A 27255-nucleotide genomic window follows, 5' to 3' on the forward strand; every position below is an offset into this window, starting at 1 on the left:
AAGAGAACAGGTGTAAGTCATCCTTCCCCAGGTCTCCCATAGGTGCATAAAAAGTACAAGAAAAAGTCAATTTTATTTATGAATTAGCAATTCTTTCAATAAATGTTTTACTGCATTTACTTGGAATCCTGGATTTGCTTAAGAACTCATCTTGGGAGAGAACATTGGTCTTTCAAGAAAAATGATGTCACAACTGTCAATTAACATTTCTTTAATTTATTTCAAATCTTCTAAGCACCATTTAATTTTATCAATACTTTATTTATTTTGCTAGCCAGTGTTATGCAAGGTCAAGCTTTTGATTAATTACATCTTCATCTCTGAAGACAGACATTAAAACTGGTGATATCTATTCTAACCAAATCCATATAGGTAACTGCTGCGTCTTTAATAAATTATAGAAACTAAAAGTTATGCTTAGTCAAGTATTTACTGCAATTCGGACAATTACTAAGTTACACAGAGCTTCCAAATGCTACTTCCATGAATATACACACTTCAAGATAGCAGGCCAGTTAGAAGAAACACACACAGTTTCGCCTCAGTGACACCCATTCCTGACTGCTTATTTTCAGTAACATCAGTCATTTCTGCAAGAAGCTGTTACTGCAGGGCAACTTGCAAGCCATGTGACAGTTTGCTTCCTGGCTGCTGACAAAGTCCAAGGTAAATTTTGTGACCCTCAACCAAGAACACTACACAAAGTGCATCTAAATTTGACTTCCTTAAGAAAACCATTTCAAAACAGTTGTATTGAAGAGTTTAAATCACCTGTCCACTACTGCTGCTCTTCTTCCCTGTTCTCTTTCAAGTCTGAAACTGACCTGTGGCTATTAATTTCAGGCATGGTTATTGAAGTGGAACTTCTTTTGGTTCCCTGCACATCATTAGTCTATATGACACTGCTTCTCCCAGATGAGCATGCCATATGCAATTCATTAATCTGGTGCAAAAAAGCTTGTACTCTGCTGAGCAACAGAACAGGTCCCTCCTATTGTAATGAAGACCACTTGGCTGGTCTAATGAAGCCTTTAGAAAATGCACACAAAGTGGAAAGGATTCAGCATTCAGCAGAGCCTTAACTGTTTCAGAAACCTGCTTTCCAAAGCAATTGCCGGTAGCCTGACAGTTATGCTTACACTTTATATGATCCCTGCAGATAAATACATTTCCAACCTCATTACACTGCTACAAACAGAAGCCAAGCGTTCAAATTGCTTTATGTATCGGCTGAACCATATTTCAGTTTGGAAAGCGGGTAAAATTTGTATCATCACAAATAGGTTAGACGTTCAAGTAAACAAATCAACGACATTATTCTATGTTATAAAATCAAACCAAATATCGAATTCTATATTTTACGGCTGCCTACCAATAATTAGTTAAATAATTTAAAATGTTTGCTCTTCTTACTTTATTTTAGCAATTATCCACCATTTTATTTGATTCAAATCTAAAAACCAGTTTAAGCCATGCTACCTTCCTAAATAAGTGATCATAATAGTAATCGCTTGCACTTATATCAGCTTGGCAGGTTTTCAGCTCCACAAATATAAAAGCACCTGCAATAAAATCTACTTCTGGCTGTTCATATAGTTTGGTTCATAAACCTTCAAGTATCTATGTTGCAGCCAGTGTGTAACAAATTATAATGTTTCATTAAGTTGTAGAGGCATAGTTACTGTGATAATCTGGGAACACTCATCTGCATTTTCCTTAGGACATCATTTGTTGACTATCTGCCTACTCTGAGTCTAGCCCATCCAAGTTCAGAACTGTAATATCCAGAAAGCGAGTCTCTCTTAAAATCCCTGGTCATCTGTAGGCTCTAAAGGGACAATTTAAATAAAAGTAAAGCAGAGAGACAATTATCACTGATTTATTCTGCAGGAGCAAAGTGAATGGAAAAACCGTGATTTAAAGACTATATAGGAGCTGAGGTGCAAAAACTTCAGATTTTCAAATAAATGAAGTATAATCACTAAATTCTTACATGATGTATTGTTTCCACTCATATACTTCAGTGCTGGGGTATTTTTTCTTTAAAACACACATTTGTGGCCAGATTTTTAAAACAATCTCTTATTTAAAAAAATCTATTTTGAACAGAAGAGGTTCATTCCTGAAGTAATTTAGTGTCTGTGTGTGCAGATGAAGAAAAACGGACAGGAATCTTACGAGTTTAAATAATTACTGCCTAACATGAAAATTAGCCTGTCATGTACAGAATGAAGTTGTTTAAAATGCATTTCTACAAGTTGCACTGCGATAAGGGAGACAGGCTTTTAAAGGACAGAACATGTTCTAATGATTCACCTGGAAAGTATTTTTTAATTCAACATTAGAACTTTTAGAGAGAAGTAATGGCGTATTTCTTTTTGATAAGCCACTTCACAGAACAGGGATCAGAATGCAAATTACAGTTATTTGCTCTAAGTGGTTTTCCATTAGAATGGCATTAATATGAAACATTTTCTTTTTCCATTTCATCAAGACATTTTACAGTATTTCTGCTACTTTAAAATATGGTGTATTAATTTAACAAAATTATATATAATCTCAGGTGTATTATGTCTGCTTCATTTACTTTTAGCAATGTTCATTATCTTATTTTTAATGTTTGAACCTGTCAATTGGTAACACAACCACTTCTCTCTGAAGATCAGGTTTCAGATCAGAGAAGCAAAGTCTAATTACAATAGTCATTTTTGAAAAATTGACGTTTTCATTAAATAAAAGGGTGATACAAGTCCTTGTGTATAATAAGCCAAAAACTAATAGGTAAAAGCTTTCTTTCTCTCTTCTTCTCAGGAGTTCAACAAGTAACAAATACAAGGAGGTGGTAAATGTTTGGGGTTTTTCACTCCAATGTGACGAGATTGTGCCAGAGCAAATATACTGTAAGATGAACACCACATAGTGCCAAAAACACAGGTAGAAATTATAGAACATGTAAAAGAAAGAAATCAACACCGATCCACATTTTTTTCCCAGAGATACCCAATACTACTCCCATGTACTGGTTGAGGACAGCAGGAAACCACTGACTGCACAAAGGGTAATCCAAAGGGCACATAGAATCATTGGCGCACGAACTGTGTCACTCTTTCTAATGTCTGAAATTGCTGTTTTATCAGCTTCTTTTAGCTTCAGTGCCTGTGAAAATGACTTAATCCCCATCTCACATAGCATATGCTTACTCCTGTCTCCTTCAGTTTTGCTCAAACAACAGCTTCCATAGCTGTGCAATGAAAATAGATATGTAAAAGATCCGGGATAATCTTTCTCTCTTGTTAGTTTATTAACCCCCAATCTTTCCTGTTTCTGTTGTTAAGACACACTCACAAATAATGGTACTATCATAGCTCAGAAGGTCAAAACATACATGCAGACACAAATTCTGCATAAACTGGCATTCTTATAGAATAATATGCTCACAAGCTTTTACCACCATAAGAAACGGTTCACATTAATGCCCCCGTTAGAGTCTTGAAATCCCAGGCCACCAAAATGGTGGGATTCTCTCTGCCAGAAAAGCTTTGAGACTCTTTGCTTTCTTCACACTCAGGCATTAAGAGAGCATTGGAAGTGTTTTTCCTACACCTTTAATCTCTAATAATTTCCAAGGATATGAAAAATTAGCAGCTTATGGCAATTAAAAAAAAGAAAAAAGCAAAACAAACAGAACACTGGCTTGGTACAAGCATAAAGGTTATACCAACTTTTTCTTTCACAGTCAGTGTACAGATGGCTTATTGCATATGCATAGAAAACTTGGGAAATGTCAGAAACAGAAAATACAGAAGTGATTCTTTCCTTTGTTATTTATTTATGACAAATACAATGACAAGTGAGGGGAGGAAGTTTTCCATCTTCTTTCACCTTGTCAAGTGCAATCAACCCCACAGTAATGTGCAGTGTTCTTCAGTATAGCAAACACAACACTTAACTCTCCTAGATTGAATTAATAAAGAGAATCTTCGTTTTTTTTATGTTATACATTTGTATTCTCTCATCTCAGCCCTCTGCCTTTCAGAGAAGGTTAAGAATGACCTAGGTGAAATTTCTCATAAGTAGGCTGTGAATCACAGCCCTGCGGGTCTGTTACAGGACTCAAAGTCTAAAACCAAAGATTTTATTATGCAGAACTTTTATTAAAAAGGCTGGAAAAGGATAAGAATTGTCCAGTGACACATCTGTGGTAATTACCTGCCAGAAGCTGTAACAACTATCAGTGAATACAAAGGAAAGTTAGGAGCAGCAATTGTTACTTGAGAAGAGGTGGACAAGCAATAGCAATAAAGTGTGTCAAATAAAGTAAAAGAATAGGGGAGAAATTGTGCTCTCTCAAAAAATGCAGAGAGAATTAACGACTGGGATGAAGGAAAATAAGAATGGAAAAAATATTCAGGATAACAAGAAAAGAGTGTGTTATTAAGTGGAAATCCTTGCATCAGTGGACCTTATTGATAATTGACTGGTTTGTTTTTTATTTTAATTACACTACCAGAAGGCAGTCCACATTAAAAAAATCATTATGTGTAGTAATACTTGGCTTCAGGGAGATTAGCCCTTTTATAACCCATGTCTACTAGCTTACAAGAGCCATAATATGCTTTCAGGAATGTTGGTTCTGTGGCTGCTAAGAAATTGTTAGCCTACAGCAGATGAAATAAAACCAGTAGGATAGTTGTAGGTGGTTTTTTTTTGAACAGCTTACCTCTTTAACGAGTAAGTCAAAAGCCTTCTGTTGTTCCGGTCCCTCAGTGGTATGGTTCAGCTCTTTTGGCTGCCCATCAAGATGCCCATGACAGTGCTGAAAAGAACGGTCTAACTGAAAGGAAAATCCTATCTCTTATGTTACATTGAATAAGAATCTGAAAAAGTAATGGTAGTTGGGGGGTTTCACTCACAAATCATTTTGGAGATAACAAGACAAAAGCACAGATGCAAGAGTTTATCTGGAAAAGATATACTGACAAGCAGAAAGAGCACAGAAAACACAGTTTTGGATGAGAAAAACATCTGACAGGTACACATTTACACTAGAATTTTGAGAGAAGGTTTGTAAGAAATTGATGCCATTTTACATATCTTATCTCACAGATGTTCAGAACCCATTTATCAGTCAAAATCATTCAAGTAGCTCAGAAAATGTTATTTGTCTGCACCAAACTCACCACATTACTGGAAGGACTAAGGAAGAATAACTCTGACATACACTCAGGCATTTCCTTTTCTGGAGTAAAACTGAGATCATTCATTCTCTGGTTCAGCTAAATGAATTTTATTTTATTTTATTTTATTTAAATCCCTCTTTCTCTTATATTAGGGAAACTAGCAGGTTTTCCAAAGAGTCAGATGAGCACCCCTTGATCATATAACAGATTAACTTCACAGTAGCAGGAGAGAAGTCCACAGCTATCCTCGGTGATAGACTAGTAGATAGATTCTGCCATCTCTTGGAACTCCATCTTGACTACGTAGACCTGAGGAAAATGCAGAACACAGAGATTCTGGTTGAACTCTAAATTAGACAGAGTCAGGATCTATAGCCAGAAAGCTGTTCTTCCTACTACACCTCCTTTCCAGAGTGAATTAATCTTTGCCACTACCATTGCTTCCTTACAGAAATTAAGAAGTCTCTCCAGTAAAGTCTTTACTAAAAACACTGTATTACCAAAACTACAACAACAAATAATAATTTAAAAAAAAAAAAATAATCTTACAATATAAACAGCCAAAAACAACATAATTTTTAAAAGTCTTGGCCAGTTGTCTGTGGAATTGTTCCTTCATACCAAAGAGTACATTATGGAGATCACAAGACAGTAATTAGTTAGAGAATATGGCATGCTCTACAGCTGAAATAGCATCTCTATAGCAAGACAGTAAATGTGACATTACATTCAAACTCTGAAACCTTACATGTACCAGGCAATTGCTATTGACAAGGAGGGTGAACAGCTGATTACACAAGGTAAAATTTCATTATTTTCTAGACATAAATGTCCTGTCATTATTACACTCCTCTACTCGCTTTGAAATAATTATGGCACCTAAGAATGTTGGTTTAGCACATCAGTCTCTTCCTGTTTTTCTGTCACTTCTTCTGATTAAGCTGTCTCTAATAGGAATAATGGTACATACATTCCTCTAATTCTGTACTCCTCCAAGCAAATTCTCTCTTGTAATGAGAGATAAGCAAAGAAGCTCCAATTATCCCTATTATAGCAACCACAGGAAAATGTTCTTGTATGTTGGAAGGCAGTCTAAATTCAGGTCTCTGTAATTGTCTGGACTGATCTACTTGCACAAGAGGAGCATGAGGATTTTAATGATGCCAGAAAACCAGCCAGTGTTTTATTGCTGTTTCCTAGACAGTGACTGGCAATCTCGTCTAGGCATTAAAAACACACTTTCTAAATCTTGTGACAATATTCGACTTTTCAAAAGAAGTAACGCTTTCTTCTTAATGTTTTGCAAGATGTGATTTGTAAGCTTCCTCTAAGAAGATTTTCTCAAACAGCCACTCCATTCTATCCCTTAGGTGATTATTTGCATTAAAATATCTAATAAACGCATACCTCATTATTATACCACAAATTATTAGTCACCCAGTAATGTGCCCTAAATACTGCTTCTAGAATCTGATTAATATAGGTTTTGAATTGTTGAATGATGTTGACCTTAGGTTCAACAAACAGAATATTAGATGAACTATTTTGTGTAGGTGGTAGGCATCAAACCCATCTCCCAGATAATTCTGGCCACCTAAGAATCAGACCTTAAATTAAATAAAAACATGAGAACAGTTCAAATAAAAACACAAAGACTAATAGTAAGAAACAAACAAACAAAAAAGTCTGAAAAATAGTCAAATAATCTTCTTAACTGTGGAAGATAATCCTTGGGGAATTTTTTGTCTTCTGCTATCAGAGATACGTGAAAATTTGTAATTACAAAAGCAAGCAATCAGCTGCATTGCCTAGTTCTACAAAGCTTTGTGACAATCATATAGTATAGTAAATACTTCAAGAAAAATTTATTTCAGGTTTTAGCATTCTAACTGATGTATTGAACAACTTCTCTTGGTAAAAGAAGAGAGATCTACAGCCATGTCGTAACTCATATTGTCTGGAAGTTGGAAAGATAAAGGAAAAAAATGGTAATTTACATATTGGCCAATGCAGTTTTACTGCTTCTAGAAAAATCACACATTTTATTATTATTGTCTTTGATTCACTAAACAGGCATTAATAGTGTACAAGAGCTTGATCTCTATTATCTGTTGCTATTAGCCATCAACACACTGCACAACTTTGCACTCATATTTAACAATCTGTTGCAGCTTTACAGATCACCTTTTGATCCATTCACAGTACCCTGAATAACAATGATGTAGTTAGCACCCAGTGGTTACTCTTTGATCCCTTCCTCAAGAAAGATCACTTTTACCCGTGATACCCCCAGCAGACATATTCCTGCTCTGTTATTAAAAACATCCAATGACTGAGCAAAAAATCCTAAATGCTTCCTACTGTATTTTCCTTTATGCTATTTTTGAGTCTATCTCCTTTCTGTCACAGACCTTGATAACGGTACTTCATTGCAAATATTATTCCTCTTTTCTTAGGTTTCCTAGATTGTCCTCCCTGATTTATAGGCAAAATTCCCATTCTGCTCAGTAATGCAGCATCTGGATCCATACAAATAAAAACACAATTTAATCCAATATTTCTTCCCTTCTGTGATAAACTTTCCAACAGAAAATGAGGTTTAGTAATTTGCCTGAACCATATGATATCAAGATATCTAAAGGAACTTGAAGATGAAGTGTTTGAACAATAGGTGATAACCTTCTGATAAAAAGTACCTCTGAGTCACAGCAAACGTAATGAGAAATTTTGGGAAGGCTCTCAGATGGCTCACAGAGAACAGATCAGACTGAAAACTTTGCAGCATCACTGGGCAAGAGATAGAAGATTACGTATGTATATGATATTTTGCCCACAGATGTATAAACATGAGATAACACTGAATACTGGAGGCTATTAGCAAAATCTTGTGCCACACAGACATTGGAGCTCTTTGAAGATACATAGGCATAAAAGGCACATCCAGATGATCGAGTCCATCTAGATTTCTGAAAGACCTTAAAAGAAACTGTGAGAGGTGGTCTTTCCATAGGTAATAAACTGGCTAAAACTGTGAGAGTATACATTATGGAAAAGTTGCATTATTTGTCTTGCTCCAACAGGAAGCCCTATTCCTTCTCAGTCTTCCCTACAGATCAATCTAATCTCCCAAAACATAGGATGAAAGGAGTTCTCCCCCTCCTCCTCTTTTCGGAATACACAGAATTATAAAGAAAGAAAATAACTTGGTTGCTATCAAAATTATTTGGAAAAAAAAAAAACAAAAACGTTTCATATATATATATATATATATCAGAAAAAGAAACAGCCCTTTATTCCTTTGTGGTACTTGTTAGTAAGAACTCACAACATAAAACCAGAAATATCTCAATAGTTATCAGTAGACTTTACAAACATCAGCCTTGTTAATTGCTTAGAAGTACAAGTTTGCACTTGAAGGGGAACTTCAAGTTTTAATCAGAATCTTGCTTTCAAAATTCATTGATAAAACAGCACTACCCTTTAACCTTCCTCCGAGTGAAGCGCTTCATTTCGGGTTGGGCAGGATGAGTCTGAACATAATGTCAACTTTTAGTCAGTTGTCAAAATTTGAGCTTCTGTACATAAAAGGCTGTAAACTGTGAGTTATATTCATTTCATCACCTGCCTCATTTCATTGGAAGCACTTCAAAATGCAATTGTATTTGCAGCTCATGGAAACTAAAACTTCTTGGAACTTTGAGATTCCTTCTCCAAATCACTAAGAAAAGATAGGATCCAAGCTGACTCTTATGGAAGACACACATACACACAAACAGATAGGTTTATGCAGAAAACGCCAAATAACTTTCTGGGTTTTATTTTTTTGTAAATACATATATATCTATAATCTTAGGAAAGAATGAGTTTTCCTTGTTTGTAACTTATCTTGTATTTTCATTTTATTTTTATTCTTTTTATTTCCACTGAAAGTCCAGTCATAATTCACTGAATATTATGCATTTAATACAATTCTTAAGGAAAAAATAAAGGCTCACTGTAAATACTTATCAGAATATCTACCACTTGTAAAGTGATTTATTTGTTATAACTTGTCACTGAGCAGATTTACTTATCTTTCTGCATGTATGCCCTTCCTGAGAAAAATATTTATAAACAGTAAACAACATTAACAAAAATGTTTCACCACAACCAAGCAGAAAATCTGAGAGAGAACAGAACAGTCTCTATAAGTAAGATCATAGAATCATAGAATCACAAGGTTGGAAAGGACCTATAAGATCATCTAGTCCAACCGTCCTCCCCTTACCATACCTACAGTAAACCACTAAACCATATCTCCTAGCTCCCTATCCATATTCTTTCCTTATACTGTAAGGAAACAAAATACCTGATTTTTTTTTTCCCCCCCATTTCCAAGCTTGGTTGTTTTTTCCTCTCTTCCTTTCAGATGTCACAGAAGTAGATTTTTATATAAATTACTAACATAAAACTACTGATAATTTTGAAAAGGTTATATGTAAATTGCACTAACATCAGGAGTCACATTTGGTGAACTTTATGACAGCTTTTGCTATGTTGTTGGCTGATTCAAATGTCCTTGCAGAATACCAATCATACTCCTACAGTTGTAGAATAAAACATGAAAAAAATATAAAAGTTTGACATTAATAAATATTAATTTACACATTTTTCTTGAGCTTTGTCCCAACTCCAGCAAGTTCCAAGTAAAATTTTAGTAGGTTCACCTCACAAAGTTCCACTGATCTCTAATGATCATGATGAAATTTGCTTTTCATAATGTACTTTCATGAGCAGTCTGTAGTACTTTTATGTTGAGTGAGGTTACATCCAGCACCCGAAACTCTTCTATGATAGCCACATGGGATTTTTCTATAGATTAACCTGGTAACGAAAGAAGGTATAAAAGATTCAAGTAATGCTTTGTAATGAGGTTGTAAAAAGATAAATTTAAATGCAATTGGTAATAATTATTTCAACAGAACTCCAATACATTGTTATTAAAATGGACTATGACCAAAACACGATTATGAGAATTACTAGTCCTTTCTATTTTAAATAGCAATTATAGTCTGAAAACTAATAGGTTAAAAATTAAGCAACACAATAGAAACACAAACACTATATGAACAGTAAAAATGAAGAGAGGATGGATAAAAAGTCATCTTTGTAATAGTCTAATAGACTGTTGACAGACTGACAGGGTGTAAAAATGAAGAAAGCGCAGGAATGTAGTCTTATCGCTGTTACATCCATCCTATCAATTACCATAATAAATTAACGAATCTCCTTGCTCCTTTCACACTGTTGTTCCTAAACAGTAACTGGACAAGATTGTGGAAATAAGCAGCTCAGGCTACAAAAGTATAACTGTATTAAAATATTCAAAATCTGCTAAGATTTTAATATGATCATATGAAAGAAAACAGTTTCTTTTATTTTTTTTTCTGTAAAAGGCAATGATACTAAGAAAACATAATTTATTGAGAATCGTGTTTTATTATAGCATTTGATGCTAATAAAATGACAACAGTTTTACACTTTTAGCTTCTTTCCTTTCATACTTGTGTTCATAAACAATTTTCAGGTTTTGCTCTGAATTAGAACAGTAATTATTTTCAGAATGCTCTCATTAAAAATATATTCCCTGTCATTTCTGAACCTATTGTAGAATCAAAAATGTTGGTGTTGGTGGGAATCCCTAAGTCCATCTGGTCCAAGCCCTGTTACAGCAAACCTACCCAAGCACAGTGTGCCCAGGCCCACATCTACTCAGCTTTTCAAACTCTCCAAGTAGAAGACCCTACAGACCCTTTGGGCAGTGTGTGCCAGAGCTCAGCCACCCTCACTGCACAGAAGTGCTTCCCAGTGTTCACACAGAGCTTCTTGTTCCAGCTGTGTTCAGTGCTTCTTGTCCTGACCTTGGGCACCTCTGAAAAAAGCCTGGCTTCATCCTCTTCATACCTCTACCTCTTAGTATCTATATACATCGATGTCAAATTAAAAAAGCATTGCCAAATCACTTACTTCAATTCCATAAATAATATGGACAAGGAAAAAAAAAATTATATATATATATATATATATATATATATATATATATAGCATTTTCTAGTTGAAAATTGAAATTAAGATGAAAGTAAAAGAAAACTTTTACAACAGCCCATAACGTTCAAGTAAAGCGCTCCATCAAGATAAGTAGTAAAGAAACCTGCTCCTAATGGAATCTTCCATAGGCACAAAGTCAGCTCCAGAAAAATATTGACCTTCGAAATTAATTTTACTAAAATAAGCTAGAGTTGGTTAGAGGCTGTTTTTTTCCCCTCAGCTTTGCATGAAGGTCAGCCACAGGCTGACAAAAACAAACCCCAGGTAGCATTACAAAATTTCAATAAGCTGGTCTTCAGAGGTCAACTAAGGATAACATGAGCGTACTAACAAAAGACCATTTACAAGAAGAAGGGAACATAGATATCAAGATGTCAGGAAAGGATGTTTAAGATTGTTAATTCTCCTTTTGAGAAGAAACAGAAATTTCCACCAGAAAGTAAATAAATATTCATGAAAGGGATTGAGCCATGAGATGAGTTTCTCTGATTATGACAAATTTTCCATCCACATTATGATGAGGCTGTCATCCTGAATACGAGATGGGAAGAGAAGGGAGACAGATAGAGGTTTCCTTTCTTCTAAGACGAGAGAATATTTGGAAGAGCTTTTAGTTACTGTATTTCTAAAGCAGCAGTAACTCATTTTCTGTTTGACTGTCTATAAAGAAAGAGAAGTTTCTTCCCTTCTCTAAATATACCTCAAAATATTTCTCCATGTACATTTTTAACAAAGGTCATGTTTACCCTGTGTATGTAATGTATGTCTACAACATATGTTCCTTCATAGGTTCATACCTTCAAGGTACATACCTTGATGGAATAAAGACATAGGGCTACACTGACACATGAAAGTGCTACAGTCTCTACATGACCTCTGGATTTGCTGGAAGTACTCTATTAAGAAAGTAGATGCACCTGCTTGCTGAAGAGAAATACCTTATGTAGGTAGCCGAACTAGATTTGTTTCTTGGCCCAGATTTCCTTACGTGGGGGATGGTCTGAGACTCTACAGTAGAAAAAGACACAGAGTTTCAATATATTTAGTAGTAAGAGTCATCTTTACCCTAACACTAAAACAACTAATTTCCATTCACTTGTAAATTTCACCTACGTTAAAAAAAAGAAAAAAAATCTGCAAATAGTAATAGGCAATAGAAGGGTGACAGAAAATTTTTCTATGTTGTCATCACTATTAGATAGATTTTTCTGCATTCACTCTTGGTTAAGAGTCTTACTTCTGAGAAACACTAACAAGAAGTCTAGAAACAACAGCACTTAACAGCAGAATTAACAGCTGATAGGCAAAATTAACCACAGTAGTGACTGTACAGCTTTCTTCACATTGTTTTCCACCTGTTGCAACTGGGAAGGGCTTATATTCCTAAATCCAGCGCAGCTGTACATCACCCTGAAATCACAAAGGTTGTGTTATAAAGCATTTGCTCACAGGCACTTTGCAATCAAACACAAGGAGCAAAAAATTAGCAGGAGGCAAGCTGAAAACGTGAGCAGAGAGTGAAGCAAGGAATGAAGAAGTTCAGTTTCACATCTAACATTTCTTACATATGACTTGCTCCTCTGTACATCCTGACATATTTGCCTCATTTACAATCAGACATCCTGTCAACTGGAAACGCGTATAATTGTGTAAGCAGAAATCAAACCTGTTTTTCCCATCCTGTACTTCAGACACATTCAAACAACATGATCTTCAAATGTATCCATCAGACACAAAGTTCAGTTCCCAGAGGAAAAAGAATCTCACTTTTTTTCTTCAAATCAGAAAGGCTTACGCAGGAAAACATTTTATTCTTAAATTTCCATCTTCTCTTACAACAAGTTGTGTCAGTTCACATCTCATTGAATGTGGAAAAACAGTAAAGCTGTTGTAACCCAGCATGAATCATCACAAAACATACCAGTTAGAAAGTCATGCAAGAAACAGTTACTGTCATGGATAATAAACATATAAAAATGTAATACGTCCTGGTACTTGCAATGACGCAGCCAGCAGTGAGATGGCACAGAGCATTTCAGCAAAGTACCTTCTTCATTATTTCCCCTCTGACAAGAATCACCAATCATTTCATAATCAAAGTCATTTTACTCCAACATCTAGTAAGTTCTGATGGCTTTAATACAATTTCTTCTCTCCTGCTAACATTCCCATGCATCTAAGGCACAGTGAAAGTAAATCCAGTTTTTCTCCATCTTCAATATTGAAAATATATCCACATGAAAAGGATCACATGAATGTCTGCTTTGAAAAGAACAATGACACACAGCAATATCTTGCTAACACTACAGGAAAATGACGTTACTATAAACAGACTGCTGGAAAGTCTGGAGTTTGAGTCATCTGTGCAAAAGACAGGATTGTTACCTGAGATGTGAGTAAAAACCTGATTGCAGTGTCTTTAATAGCCTAGTCTAAGCGGAATTGATATGATTTATAGTGAAAGGGCCCTAACAGAAAAATGGCACGCTATGGAGCGGAGACTAACCTAAAGAGTACTCTCAAGCAAGTATCAATCATGAACCGTGTCCATATTCTCAGTTTTAAAACACAACTCCCCCAAGCAAACCTCAGCATATAGATCTGTAAACACTGAGACTCTTAGGCAATCGATTATTAAGATAACATTAACAGGAAGTAGCCACAGAAATGTCCTTTTTATTAATTGCAGCTTGGATTAATAAATATAACGAGACAGTCCCAAACATATAACATCTATAAACAGGTTACAGTTCAACCAGAGTGAACAAAGACTGCAGCAGACATCCCCAGCAGTGAAGTATCAAGCTGTCTCAATGGACCATAAAGCACACTCATGAAAGAGAGTTTAATGTTCTGCTTTGGCTTTTTTCCCCCTGCAAAGCCCAGTGACAATGACAATATCTACAGCCCACACACAAAATCACAGATGGGCAAAAATTCATCTGCCAAGATGACTTTCCCCAAACTTGATGTGGTCTTGCATGAACGAAGGTTTGTTCTGCTGATTGTCTCCTTTAAAGAAGAAAAATGAACTAATGGATAATGCTATACAGAAGCTTAATTCCAAACTGCGGTGTGGTGGTCGAGACATGCATGAAAATGCCTGGTCAGTGAAAAGTAGTAGATCGCACTTCTTACACAAATCTGAAGCCTATATACCACTGCAGGTTATCTTGCAGCATCTATCAAGGCTTTACACAGAAGTGATTTAAAATTATAAATGGGTTTAATGTTACACATGCCATCAAATTTACTTACACAGCAGTGGATTCTGGGCTAGTTTCTATAAGGTGAGAGAAAAAACACGCATCTTTTTGATGTATGCTTTTGAATAAAACATATTTTATGCTTCAAAATCAGTGGGGTGGGGTTTTTTTGGTTTTTTTTTGGTTTTGTTTTTTTTCTGGGGGGGGGGGGGTTGATTTATTTTTTTGCTGGCAATTAAAACTAATCCTAGAATACAATGGTTTTCCCTACCCTTCAGCACACTCAGTTTCATTATGCTGTATCAGATGTTTCAGATTTTCTTCTCAAAGTACAAATTCCTTATACCATTTATTACAGTTATGCAATTGAGATTCAATCTCACATCCATGTGCAATTACATGCACGAAAAGTTTATCTTAGCAAATTACATTTAAATTGTACAATTATAAAAGCTTGATGTAAGGCACTTATGTGGGCTGTGTAAGAATGGTTTCCTATTTCCAAATGTTATATTGCCTTTCCTTATCTTCCTTTGTAAGTCTCCAGCAAACTGTTTTCTAAACTCCTTCTCTTATGATGCTACACTTATTAAAATATAAGGTAAAATCCATACCATGTCTACTACAGGCAATTCTTCAGTCAAAAAAGTACAGTTAAAGGAGGCAGCCTTTTCAGCTATATGCTGTTCAAGGGTTGAATTCTCAAGGAAATCAAATTAAAGCATCAACATTTTTATTGCCTACCTCAAAGGGTTTAGTAGTTAACTTGTCTCAGTACAGTTATGTTCTTCATGGATGCCGTGTTTGTTATGGGGACTTTTATAGGTCTGCTGAAGTTAAAATGAAGGCAGAAGAAGATTACTGGAGTCAGAGATAGGAAGTGCAATACAGGATTAAATAGAGTATGTTGTAATAAAGCCCAGAGTCTTTCTTTTCTTTCTCTCCAATTCCCCCTGTTTATTTTTCTACTGAGCTTACCACTCCTGAAAATCTCTTGAATAGACATTGCCTGTAAACGATCTACTACAATGAGTTTTTTCATTTCACAGCCCACGCACTGAGAAAGTTTTTGAATTGCAACATCATGTAAAAAAAATTCTGGGCAGGTAAAAGGAGGCTTAATCCTAAAGTGCCATTTGTGTGCATGCAAATAATGCCATCTCTTAATAACAGTGTTTCTCATCGGTTGGGAAGAACTATTATTAAATATAATTGATCCATATATATAAGACCTGACAACTTTACACATTTTTTCTTATTTAACAGAACTGTCTCTTACCTCAAGTAATTAAGGCTCACATTTTTAAGTATGAATCAGTCCTGTAATTCAGCCAATGATTCAACCAATCAGCCACCAACAAATCCAGTCAAACATGAAATTTCAATGCTTCTAACCTCCACTTAGAAAATAATTAGCAGTAGCAATACTTCTTAGTATGCACATATATATTTATCAGTATATAAATTATCAGTACTTAGACTATATGTATCAGCATATCATGTATCAGTATTGTATGAATAATAATAGAGTACTATCATAAATACACATTATTTAATTGTCCAGGTTTTCTTCCCAGTTCTTTTGCCTGCTGTATTCACACAGTAACAGTCACTGCTCAATTTTCTTTCTTTTTTTTTTTTTTTTGTAATGAATTATCCTTGGCACTCTTAATTTACATTGACATGAAAATTGATTTCATCTTGAACTTCCTGAAGACAATCCTCCCCTTGCACATTTCTACCAAAAAAGAAATAGCTTGGAAAGAGATCTATCAAGTCTTCCTGAATTTTACAGTGCCCATGTATTACCATTCTCTCTCACTTTCTTGAACAGAGTAGTAAAATCTTTATAGACAATCAGACATCAAGTGGCAATGCATTGCATTCATGATGCTTAAGATATTACTTGCCTTAAGCTCTGTCAGCAAAATCAGCCTTTTCACTAGGGGAAGCAAGACTCCTCCCTAAGAGACTCTTTCTCTAGAATCACTGGGCAGAGATTCTGCACAAACACAAGTGTCCCTCAATAAGAAACTGGGTGAGACTGATTCTGTACCAGTCAACAGTAACCTCTAGCATTTCTCCGATAAAGGCAATAGACACCATCATATGAAAATAAAACAAGTTCAGTTACTTCAACGTGTACAAGGCCAATTTTAATATAAATAGGCATACCTAAAGCAAATGGAATTTGTTCCCAATACACCACCAACTGGAAATACAAAGATCCATTCCTTTGTTTAAATTTCTGGAGATAAATAGTTTTCATTTAATATGACTTTTCATTCTTTGTCCTGGTATCTAAAAATCATTTTAAGAACTCTACCCTGATTTCAGACATTTAGATACTCATCATCACACCACCTGAACAACTAAGCATTACAGATTTCAGCAATAGAATCTAAACCATACGTGTTCTTCCATAAAGACAGTTAAGAATTAAGTTTGGTTGCTGGTGGTTTGTTTTTGTTTTGTTTTGTTTTTTTAATATTAATACTCAAATAATATCCCAACAAGCTGGGAAAAACAAAAGTAATACAGAAACATGTTCACAGATGCTTGTGACAGGCTGAGAACAGTACAAGAATGAGTGAGCTGCTGCCTCCTACAGAAAATCTACAGCAGTGTTTGAATACATTGTATCATTTAAAACTAACAAAGCTGAAAGGCTCAGCTACAAGGTCAGATCCAATCAGTGCAGTTGTATGTTTTTCATTAAAGAACTGTGGTTGGTTTTGGTTATTTGTTTCTTCAAGACACACAACAAACTGCAGGTCTTCAAAAGCCCAAGATCAGAGGTACTGCGTTGACTCAAATTCCCATCATGATCATGGGTGTTCTATCCCTAAAAGCATGTGTAAATTGAGTGTGATATCTCTAGCCCATCTCACAGCAGGAACATAGTTAGAACATCCACACCAAAGCACTGGATACTGTGACCACAGCAGAAGCAGATGTATAAGAATCAAGATTCACCACTGTATTTCACTAGTTTTCACTCTGTTGTATCAATTTATTTCTCTTTCCCTTGATCTTGCATGGTGACATATGGTAAATAATCACTCTCTACTCACTCTCTCCAGGCTACTCATAATGTTATATCATTTATTTACCCCCAAGTGTTCCCTTCCACCTACACTGGAAATTGAAAAAATGTTTAAGCTCAGCTAGCAGAGAAGTTACATCACACACTCCACTACTTTATTGTCCATTTGCCTACACTGTATGATTCTCTACTACATATTGTTAATATTATGACTTAGTCAATCAAGACAACATTCAGATTCATGCTATAATATTACATATATTTTCTGTTACTTCCAAATAATATTAATGTTTTATTATCCTTGTTTATGCTATTAAAAAAGTAAAAAAAAAAAGCTGATTAGAGTATCGGAAAAGGATATTCATTAAATACATTCTTTGACTTCCCATCAACAGCTACTGCTGGCAGAACACAGTCCTACAGTCATGTTGCATTCTGGAGATCCCAATGTCTGGAAATACCTCAGTGATTTTACTTCTAGAAAGATATGCGCATGTCTTAGTGAATTAGTTAGATATTATCAGGATAATTATGGTATTAAAAGTTAGAAATTCAATTAGAAAAGTGAAGGAGTGATTTGGGAGTCAGTAGCATTGAGCATTGCAAAGTGCCAGTTCAGGCCAGGAAATTCAAATCACTGCAGTCAGCTGAAACAGAATAAGTGTCGCAGATAAATAAAATAGGCTCATAACTGACTCACCTAACATGCAACCGGACATATTTCTTCTAGTCAGAGCCTCATCATTTGAGAAGATGCAACAAAGCAGCAACTTTATAAGCATATGCACTTATGAAATCAGAAATATTTAGTTTTGATGGCCTCAACTGGAAAAAAACGTTCCCTGTTGAATAAGACTTTACACACACAGTGATCTGAAGCTATCACAATTTAAGGTAACAAGAAGATAGGGAACTTTGGTATTATCAAAGCTACTTGCAAGTGGAACTGGATCACAGGTGGTCATAACGTGCAATCAGCCGCTCCACACGTCGCTGAATGTGTTTATATAAGATAAAGTGACAATGAAAGTACATAAAATTGGGAGCAAATATTCAAGAATTTGTATACTTTTCAGTGTCAAGTTAGAAAAAATATTCACCTCGTTATTCATTCGGAAAGCCCTCTCTAGAAGACAGACAGCAGACTGCATGGCCACTACACTGTCACAAAGGACGAGAGCCAGCTGAAGTAATGAACTTCAATAAAGAAGCAGTGTGATTCCTAGACGTGGGTTTAGTGGTATTTTCTGGAGGGAAGACACTAAGACCACTGCCTTCAGGCTGCAGTTGCTGTAGTTTGCTTGTAACTGGTTTGCTGGTAGAGCTGCTGATAGCACTGGCACTGAGTGCTCTGCAGGAAACAGAGAAAGAGGAAAATAACAGGGAACAAATCAAACCCTCTCATTTCTATTTTTACATGTAAGAGCTTCCCTAGGGATTATTTAAGAAAGTAATCTAATGGCTATTACATATACTTATGTGCAGCATTCCTATCTTATGGGAAAGAATCTTTAACATTTTATGTTGCATAAAAATATCCCTAACGTGTTCAGCTATAGGATTACCATTCTCTTGAAAAACAGAGAAGATACAAATTAATTCTATCACTGATAAACAGACAATTTCTTGTAAGAAGGCAATAATCACACTATTCTAAGTCAGAAAATGACTGATCATTACAGTTAAGTTGTGAAAGATTATAAGTCTTTTGGCAAAAACTCAAATGGCAGCTGTTAAGAAGAGGTAACATTAAATAAAGCAAGAAAACACACAGGAGAAATGCATAGCTTATTTCTTTGGCCTCACCTATGGGGTTATTTTCCAATAACACCTTTCTCTTCTTTCCTCTTGGCCAAAGTAAAGGATCAAACACTTGGTCTTGCTGAATTTCATCCCATTGGTCTCAGCCCAACAGTCCAGCCTACGCAGATCTCCCTGCAGGGCCTTCCTACCCTCAAGCAGATCAACACTTCCAACTTGGTGTCATCCATGAACTTACTGAGGGTGCACTCAATTATTCACAAATAAAATATCAGTAAAGATACTAAACAGGATGGGCCCCAATACTGACACCTGGGGAACACCACGTGTGCCTGGTCACAAGCCCTATTTAACTCCATTCACTGTCACTGTCCAGACACAGCTCTCCAGACAGTTTGTACAGCAGAGCATACCTGTCAGTCCATGGGCTGCCAGTTCCTCCAAGAGAATACTGGAGATGAGGCTGGTCAAACAGAACCTGACTTTCAGAAACCCATGCTGGCTGGGCCTGGTCCCCCAGCTGTTCCAACATGCTGCACAATCACAGTGAAGATGACCTGCTTTGTGATCTTCCACAGTACTGAGGTCTGGCTGACAGGTCTGTAATTCCTGGGATCCTTCTTATGACCCTTCTTACAGATAGGTGCAACATTAGCAAGCCTGCAGTCATCCAGGACTACTGATAGGCAGTGGAAAGTGGCTTGGCAATCACCTCTGCCAGATCCCTCAACATCCTTAAGTGGATCCCATCTGGTTCTATGGACTTGTGACAGCTCAAGTGGAGCAGCAGATCTCTGTTTCCACCTGAATCATGTGGAGTTTATTCTGTTCTCCATTTCAGATTACTGGCTCAGGAAGCTGAATATCCCAAGAATAACTGTTCTGTCTATTAAAGACAGGTTTAAAGAACACAATGAGGACTTAAGCCTTTTCCTTATGTTCACTACGTTCCCCACCTCATCCAGTAAACGATGGAGATTCTCCTTGATCCTCATCTTACTGTTAATATATTTGTTACCCGTTTTTTGTTGTCCTCTACTACAAGTGCCAGGTTGAGCTCATACTGATTTTCTGACTTAGATTTTTCTCCCTGCATACACTAGAAACTTCTTTGTACTCTTCCTGAGCTGCCTGTCCATTCTTCCACAGGAGACAGCCTCTCGTTTCTCCAGTGGGTCATGTTTCCCACTGTCTCATCTTATGGCACATGGAAACAGACTGTTCCTGGGTCTTAAAGACTTCCTTCTGGAGTAGCATCTAGCCTTCCTGGACCCCATTCCCTTCAAGAATGACTCCCAAGAGATATTCCCCACCAGAGTCCTGAGCGGTTCAAAGCCTGCCCTCTGGAATTCCACAGTAGCAGTTTTGTTGACTCCCTGCATCTGTTCAATAAGCTTCTGTATTCAAAATGGATTTAAACCTTCCATTTAGTTTTAAGGAAGCATACTTAATTCACCTCACTTACAAGTGAGGTCTGTTTGAAGGTGATCTTTCTTTGAAAGCAGAACAATTATTTCTTCTGGTACCTCCCCCAAATCATCACCATCACAGCAGAAGTTACAAAGGAACACACACAGAATACATTATTTGAGAAAAGATACTCCATACTATATAAGCTTGGAAGAAAATAATCAAGTATCTGAAAATGATTCTTGTGAAATTCCACAGGATGAAAACTACTTCTGCATTTTTCTTTAAGAATTCTTGTATTTATCTGTGCCTAAACATAAGCTATTTGGAAGGCAGCTTGAAGTCTCCACATATTAATGCCTGTCTGAACCAAAACGAAGACTCACAAAAGCAGCAAAATATCTCAAGTATTACTATTGTAGTTAGAAAGAACTACAGCCACTGAGAAACTCAGCCAGAACTAACCACTGAAGGACTCCCTTCTCAGCAAGAGGAGATGGTAACTGTATAAGTGTGCAAATTATCAGTTCAGATCTTACTCCTGGTGACATAGTCACTAGAGATACCTTTCTTTGTAAGATTTGACAATGTGGATGATGGTTAATATTATAACTTAAATAAAGATCTTTCCCGTAGCCCTGGTATCAGTCCCTGATGTTTCAAGAACAGATCTAGTCCTCAGCAACTGACTTTGCCACAATACACTCATCCGTAGATCCTCAAAGGAACCTGAATTTCCTTTAAGAGGCTTTCCTCTCTGGGGCAGTGTTGATAACAGCAGGCACCTCTGAGCCCTGAGCTGGCCTGGCTGGCAGCTCAGGTAGTGCAGACACTCTCAGGTCTCCCAAGGAGCCTGGGCCCTCTCACAGTCCCAGGAAGACAGAGAGGCAGGAGTATAGGGAGTTTCCACTGCTAGAAAAAGCTATTGCTTCTCTGACAGAAGTTCATACTGGTGTTCCAACTACACACATCACCATGAAAATAAAATGAGGAACTACACAAACTGACAAGTGATGTAAATGCATCTAAACAGCCGCCTAAATCTAAGAACGCCAAGAACTCTCAGTGGAGGTTTTGTACATGTGGTGTGGTTTAAGACTTCTATGCCACACAAATCAAGCACGTGATAACATGAAGAGACAAGTAGCCTAAAATAAGTATGTTCAGAACCTAGATTAATATTTAAATATGCAACTGAAGTCACTGTTTGCACACAGTCCTGCACCAGAACATTCTTGAACAAGAAAAGTAACTTACTGTTCTCACCAAGCTACAGTTGTGAACTGAAATCTCCAATACAAAATACAGTGCCCAAATTAAAACTTCATTTTAGACATGCGTGAAATCTTGTTTGTAAATCATGAGAACACAGGTAGCATTTAAAAGGTACAAACCACAGTATAATCCTGAGTTTCTAAAACTCATATTTCCCTGCAATTATTATTCATGTTCTATTGATTTTCTTTGTAGCTGGAGGGTGCTTCTCAGTTGCTGAGTGATGTTCTGGCATATCTAAAAGACCTGATCTTTACTTTCATTGAATCTAATTGAGACAGAATACTACAAGAGAACAATTTCCTTCCCAAGATACTATCACTGTGTCACTTACTTGTGACAAACGTTTTTGCAAAAAAGAATAATAAAAATAAAGCATAAAAATAAGAAAACCAGCAACAAATGCAAATATCTGTGTCCAGATACACAGACAACAAATCTTCACAGCCACTGAAGGCAAGCTTACAGCTGTGGTCACAAAGGAGTAGGGAGGCAACATTACCTAAATGAAGGAAATGCAGTTCTTTCAGACCGAAGAAATACTTTACATTTAGGGTGGAAAGCTTTCAAAATGTTAGCAATTAAATCTTAAAGCTCAACATTGGTGTCAGTCTCTCCCTGAAATCACCTGTCATTATGGTTCAAAGTATTTGGAATGGCTGGTATTATAAATATCTGATGGGATTTTTTCAAACATCAAAATTCTGCTGGCAAAAGAAGACACAAAATGGAAAGTCTCCGTTGTCCACCTGGATTTCTTCCACCCAGATGAACTGCCCTAATGTTCTTCCTAACACATGCTGGCAGTAGCTGATGATCTAAGTGAGCAGAAGAGTTCATGCACTGACTGCTGTTCCATGTGATTACATTATTTATTGATCTAGGAAAGGAAAATGTTTTCCACACGACTTTCTGTTAGGACACATTTTCCTCAGTGGTTTAAAAAAATTAAAAAAAAAAAGTCAAATTTAAAAAATCTGGGGCGCGTCACCTGAGGAAGTGGTGACACAATGGAACAGGTTGCTCAAGGAGGTTGTGGATGCCCATCTCTGAAGGCATTCAAAGCCAGGCTGGTTGTGGCTCTGGGCAGCCTGGTCTGGTGGTTGGCGACCCTGTACATAGCGAGGGGTTAAAACGAGATGGTCATTGTGGTCCTTTTGAACCCAGGCTGTTCTATGATTCTATGACATAAAGTGACCTGAAGATTTCATTCTTCTGTTTTTGTTTCACAAACCTTCCAGAAAAGAGCCACCTCCCCCCTCCCAGTTATAACAATTCTACATTCAACTTTCCAGATGTGCAATCCAAGCTTACCTTTTCTGTGGTAACAGCATCAGAAGGGTCCTCTTTTGCTGACATCAGCTCCTTTTTTAGCATAGAGGAACAGCACGGTAGTATGACGCTACATGGGCATTAAGTGAGATGGTTAGGAAATAGCAGGATGACTTGACAAAAGGAATTGATGCTTCAGAGTTCAATCACTCGGTAAATGAAATAGTACACGTTGGAATTTGTGGATTCTGTGCATGGTGTGAGATTTCCCTAATACCTCTTATCTGTTCATCTGAAGAAATTATAACACACAAAAACGGACAAGCACAATCAGAGCAAGTCCCTTCATTGAAAATCCAATGAAGTAATAGCCAATTTAATTAATTATTTGCCAAAATAGCCAGTGGTTGAAATGGTTTTGCTTGGATAACATCATTTCATTCTATCTAGGCTGTTAATTTCTATGACACCATTATGCACAGAGCTGCCAGTTTGGCATTTTGGCCTCATTAACTCCAGCCCTATCTATTCTCTGGTTTTAGAGAATCCTCCTATGCATAGACACATGTTTCATTCCTGTTTAGCTCTGTCACGTGGCTGATCTGATGGAGATGAGTGTCAGCTGGTAACCTTTTCAGGCTACCAGAACATCAGCAGCCAATATAGCAAACATAGAATGTCCAAATTGCTCATTCCCTTTTTCTTTTTAGGACAAAGCAAATTGTTGTCTAGAGATTTGCCATTGAGATTGAGCTGTTTTGTTTTTGTTTTGTTTTTTTGCACTAAGGGCAATGCTACAGTCTATTTTTTCTTTCTTTTACACAATAAATGCAGTGGTTTCCCATTCTCAGGAAGAAATTAAAAATTAGCTTGTGGCAAAAAAGGAATTTGTTATTTACCTTTAAGAGCAAGCTACTCAAACTCATCTCCCTTTGTAAGCCTTAACGACAACTATCTTGTATTTTTCAGTACTTTATAGTAAGAACTTAGCAACTTCTGCAAGGAATCTGTCAAGATTAAATGTTATTTGATATTTCTACCCCATCACTTGCTACCACTGAAGAGAACCTGCTTAGAAACAGCCACCAGATTAGCTGCTTTCTAGTTAAAGGAACCTGAAAATTTGCTTGGCTTAATCCCCTTCTCTGCCTTTTTGCCCCCTTCCCCACCCCCCCACCCCTCCTTATGAAATGGCTTTTGAAATCTAGCAGGCAATATTCGCCATCATTACATGTTCAAATGTCACAATATTTAGCATCTGCAAAATTCAAGACAAGGAAGTTACACGTTCTTCACCCATGAGAATAAAACAGCTGCTGAAACACCTTTCCAAAGCACGTGCTCACTTCCCCATTATGCAGAGATCATAAATCAAGACTGGCTTCCTTCCTGAAAAAAAATCATGCTCCAAATTTTCATCCTTAATTCACTTGGAGGCAAAGTCAGCTTCATGTTGCCTTGTGGATTTGATTAGATAACAACAGAGTCTTACTCTATTCATCTTCAACATTAGAAATAAAACATCTTGTTATAGCTAATGGTAATAATCCAGTTAAAATTCAAGGAGGTGGAGCAAAATGTCCTGCTACTCCACTTTCACAGCTTCATGAATGCTTATGAAATTAGTACAACATGGATGGAGAAAGGTTCTGGAATAATTTTGTGACAACTTAGTACTCATACAAAGCAATGAGGAAAACAGGCCTGTTGGAAGCCAGTTTCTTCTGCATAGCTGATGCTTAGAGCAGAAGATGCAGTAAGACTGGAATGCAGATCCCCATTAGATTTTGTCTGATTTTTAAATCGCACTCAGTAAGTTATTCAAAGCACGCTCTGATCTTGACATGTTTGAGAACACTTAGGAATATGGATGAGAATTGGAACTGACAAACCATGCAAAGAATCTAAGTGGATTGTCATTTTTATTTATTGTGTCAAAAAAGGGCTTCTTCGTATGTTACTGACATCACGATTAGGCAGTCTGCATATCGCCACATCTTACACTTGAATCGGTTGCACTGTGTCACTGAATGAGCTAGCACTATTGTTCCATGCATTTTATAACAGGTGGACTCATCCTCACGAAGGTAACGAGCCAGTCCTCCTCCAGAAGTACCAATAACATGGAAATTAGCATGAAAAGATCAGAATATCAAATGTTTCTGGCCACAAACTAATAATGAACAACTATAGGACTACAAATGTCTTATTAGATATAATTGTTTATGGTTAATAACCACCCAATACTCCAAAAGCCATTAAGAAAGCACTAATCTTCTTTCCCAGCGTCATCTTGTTCATAAAGTCTTACCCTATTAATGTACACAAAGACCTCGTTCTAAGTCTCAAAATAAGTCTTTCAAAGAATCACACAGCCATAGTGATTGCAAGGAACCTCTGGAGACCACCTAGTCCAATCTTAAGCTAAAGCAGATTCCCTACAGCAGCTCACACTGGTAGGCTACAGCTCTTTCATATCTCCAGAGAAGGGCACTCCACAACCTCCCTGGGCAATCTGCTCCAGGGCTCCATTGCTCTAACAATAAAGAAGTGCTTCCTTGTCTTTGACAAGGTGAAGAATAGATCTTATAGCTATCAAATCCCCTACAATAATATTTCATTCCTCCACTGAGGCACCTTTAACAAGCTCTTCACATTCAGTGGGTCTGGCCATAGTGAGAGCTGAACACATGTGCTGTACATACACATCACAATAACAGTCAGTGGTGTGTATTGGCACAGTCAGAGAGCAGTGCCTTTAAAAGCACTTCAAATAACAGACTGCACACACAACAACATGAGACATTTTCATCCTATTCATCCTGTCTGAAGAGGATCAGAGCAAGGTGCCACTGGTCACGCACAGATGGACCTCTGTAGTGGCTGACCCCAATCACTTCGTGTACCTAGAGCTCCTTCCACTGGTTATAATCTCCCAGACCTTTCGGCCCCCGTGACTCCCAACCCTCTCTCATTGCTTGTGCCCAGACCTCTCATCCTACACACCCAATAATCCAGCTTAGAGCTCAGTAGCAAGCCTGCAAGCACACACAGAAAAGAGCATGCTCATACAAAAAGCTTCGGCTTCATCGCTCTTTTCCATTCTTTCCTTCTTTATCCACTCTCACTTCCTCCCATATCAGCAGCCCACTCCTACATACTTTTTCCCATATGTCCTCATTTCACTACATTCATACTCACATTTGGTATCTCTGATGCAATCACCCTTCCTGGGAGGGTTACCTAAATCACGTTGGCATTGCAAGACTTCTCCCCAAAACGTGCCCTATGTGCTCTTTAATTACCTTGTAAGTCCCTCTTGCTTGACTCCGCATTAGCCACCTGCTAAATCCAGCTGTGTTCACATGCTGCCTGTACCAAAACCTGATAATTTTGATCCCATTACTGAACTACTTCCCTTTCATATGCTAATACTGATATGGCTGTGTAGCTACAGTTGCCCTTGCGAAATTCCACTTCCCTTGCAATTATATGTGAGGTTTGGATGCTTTTCTTGCAATGCCCACTTAGCTCTCTGTGAAATCTGACCATTTGTCAATGCTTGCACATCTTTCTTTCACTCGCTTCAGCTGTGATTTCCTCACACACCTCTCTGCCTTTCATTTTCCCTTCTTCTAATCCCATCAGTCTGTCCAATTTTTTTATACCTACCGTTCTCCTTCTGTTCCCTCTTCATTCAGAAAAATGGATATTCAAAGGAGAACTAGAAAACTCATGAGATCTAAGCAGATCTGACTTCCCCTTGGGTAAGGATGGAATTTGTATGTATATTTCTCCTCCATCAAAGGAAGTATTTATTTTCTTTCAAGTCCAAAAAAAATAGTATCTTTATATAGCCTCCCTTTTTCCTCCATCAAGTTTTTGCCTTTGTTAACAGGAAAATAGTCATCCATAAGAACTCACTCTGGCAGATGTCAGCTCCTACTTGTTGTAACGAGAACTTAGCAATATAAACAAGCAGAGAAAAGGGGATGATGAAGTAGGGCTCTTCAGCAGC

The 27255-nt window shown here is 37.0% G+C and overlaps 1 long non-coding RNA gene across 1 annotated transcript in view; it reads right to left on the reverse strand.

The window, feature by feature from the left end:
- Positions 1–3809: 3809 nt before the first annotated feature.
- LOC107317189 (uncharacterized) overlaps positions 3810–27255 on the reverse strand; it is a 28902-nt gene continuing 5456 nt past the window's right edge. Inside the window, exons 2-5 of the long non-coding RNA XR_014932994.1 lie at positions 23280–23367; positions 12206–12275; positions 9887–10043; positions 3810–5489 (exon numbers count right to left, since the gene is read on the reverse strand). This is a non-coding gene — a long non-coding RNA (uncharacterized LOC107317189). The remainder of the gene's footprint in view (positions 5490–9886; positions 10044–12205; positions 12276–23279; positions 23368–27255) is intronic.

This window comes from Coturnix japonica, chromosome 11 (assembly GCF_054131305.1).
Source record: "Coturnix japonica strain WE chromosome 11, WE-NBRP24, whole genome shotgun sequence".
In the NCBI taxonomy this organism is placed as follows: Eukaryota; Metazoa; Chordata; class Aves; order Galliformes; family Phasianidae; genus Coturnix; species Coturnix japonica.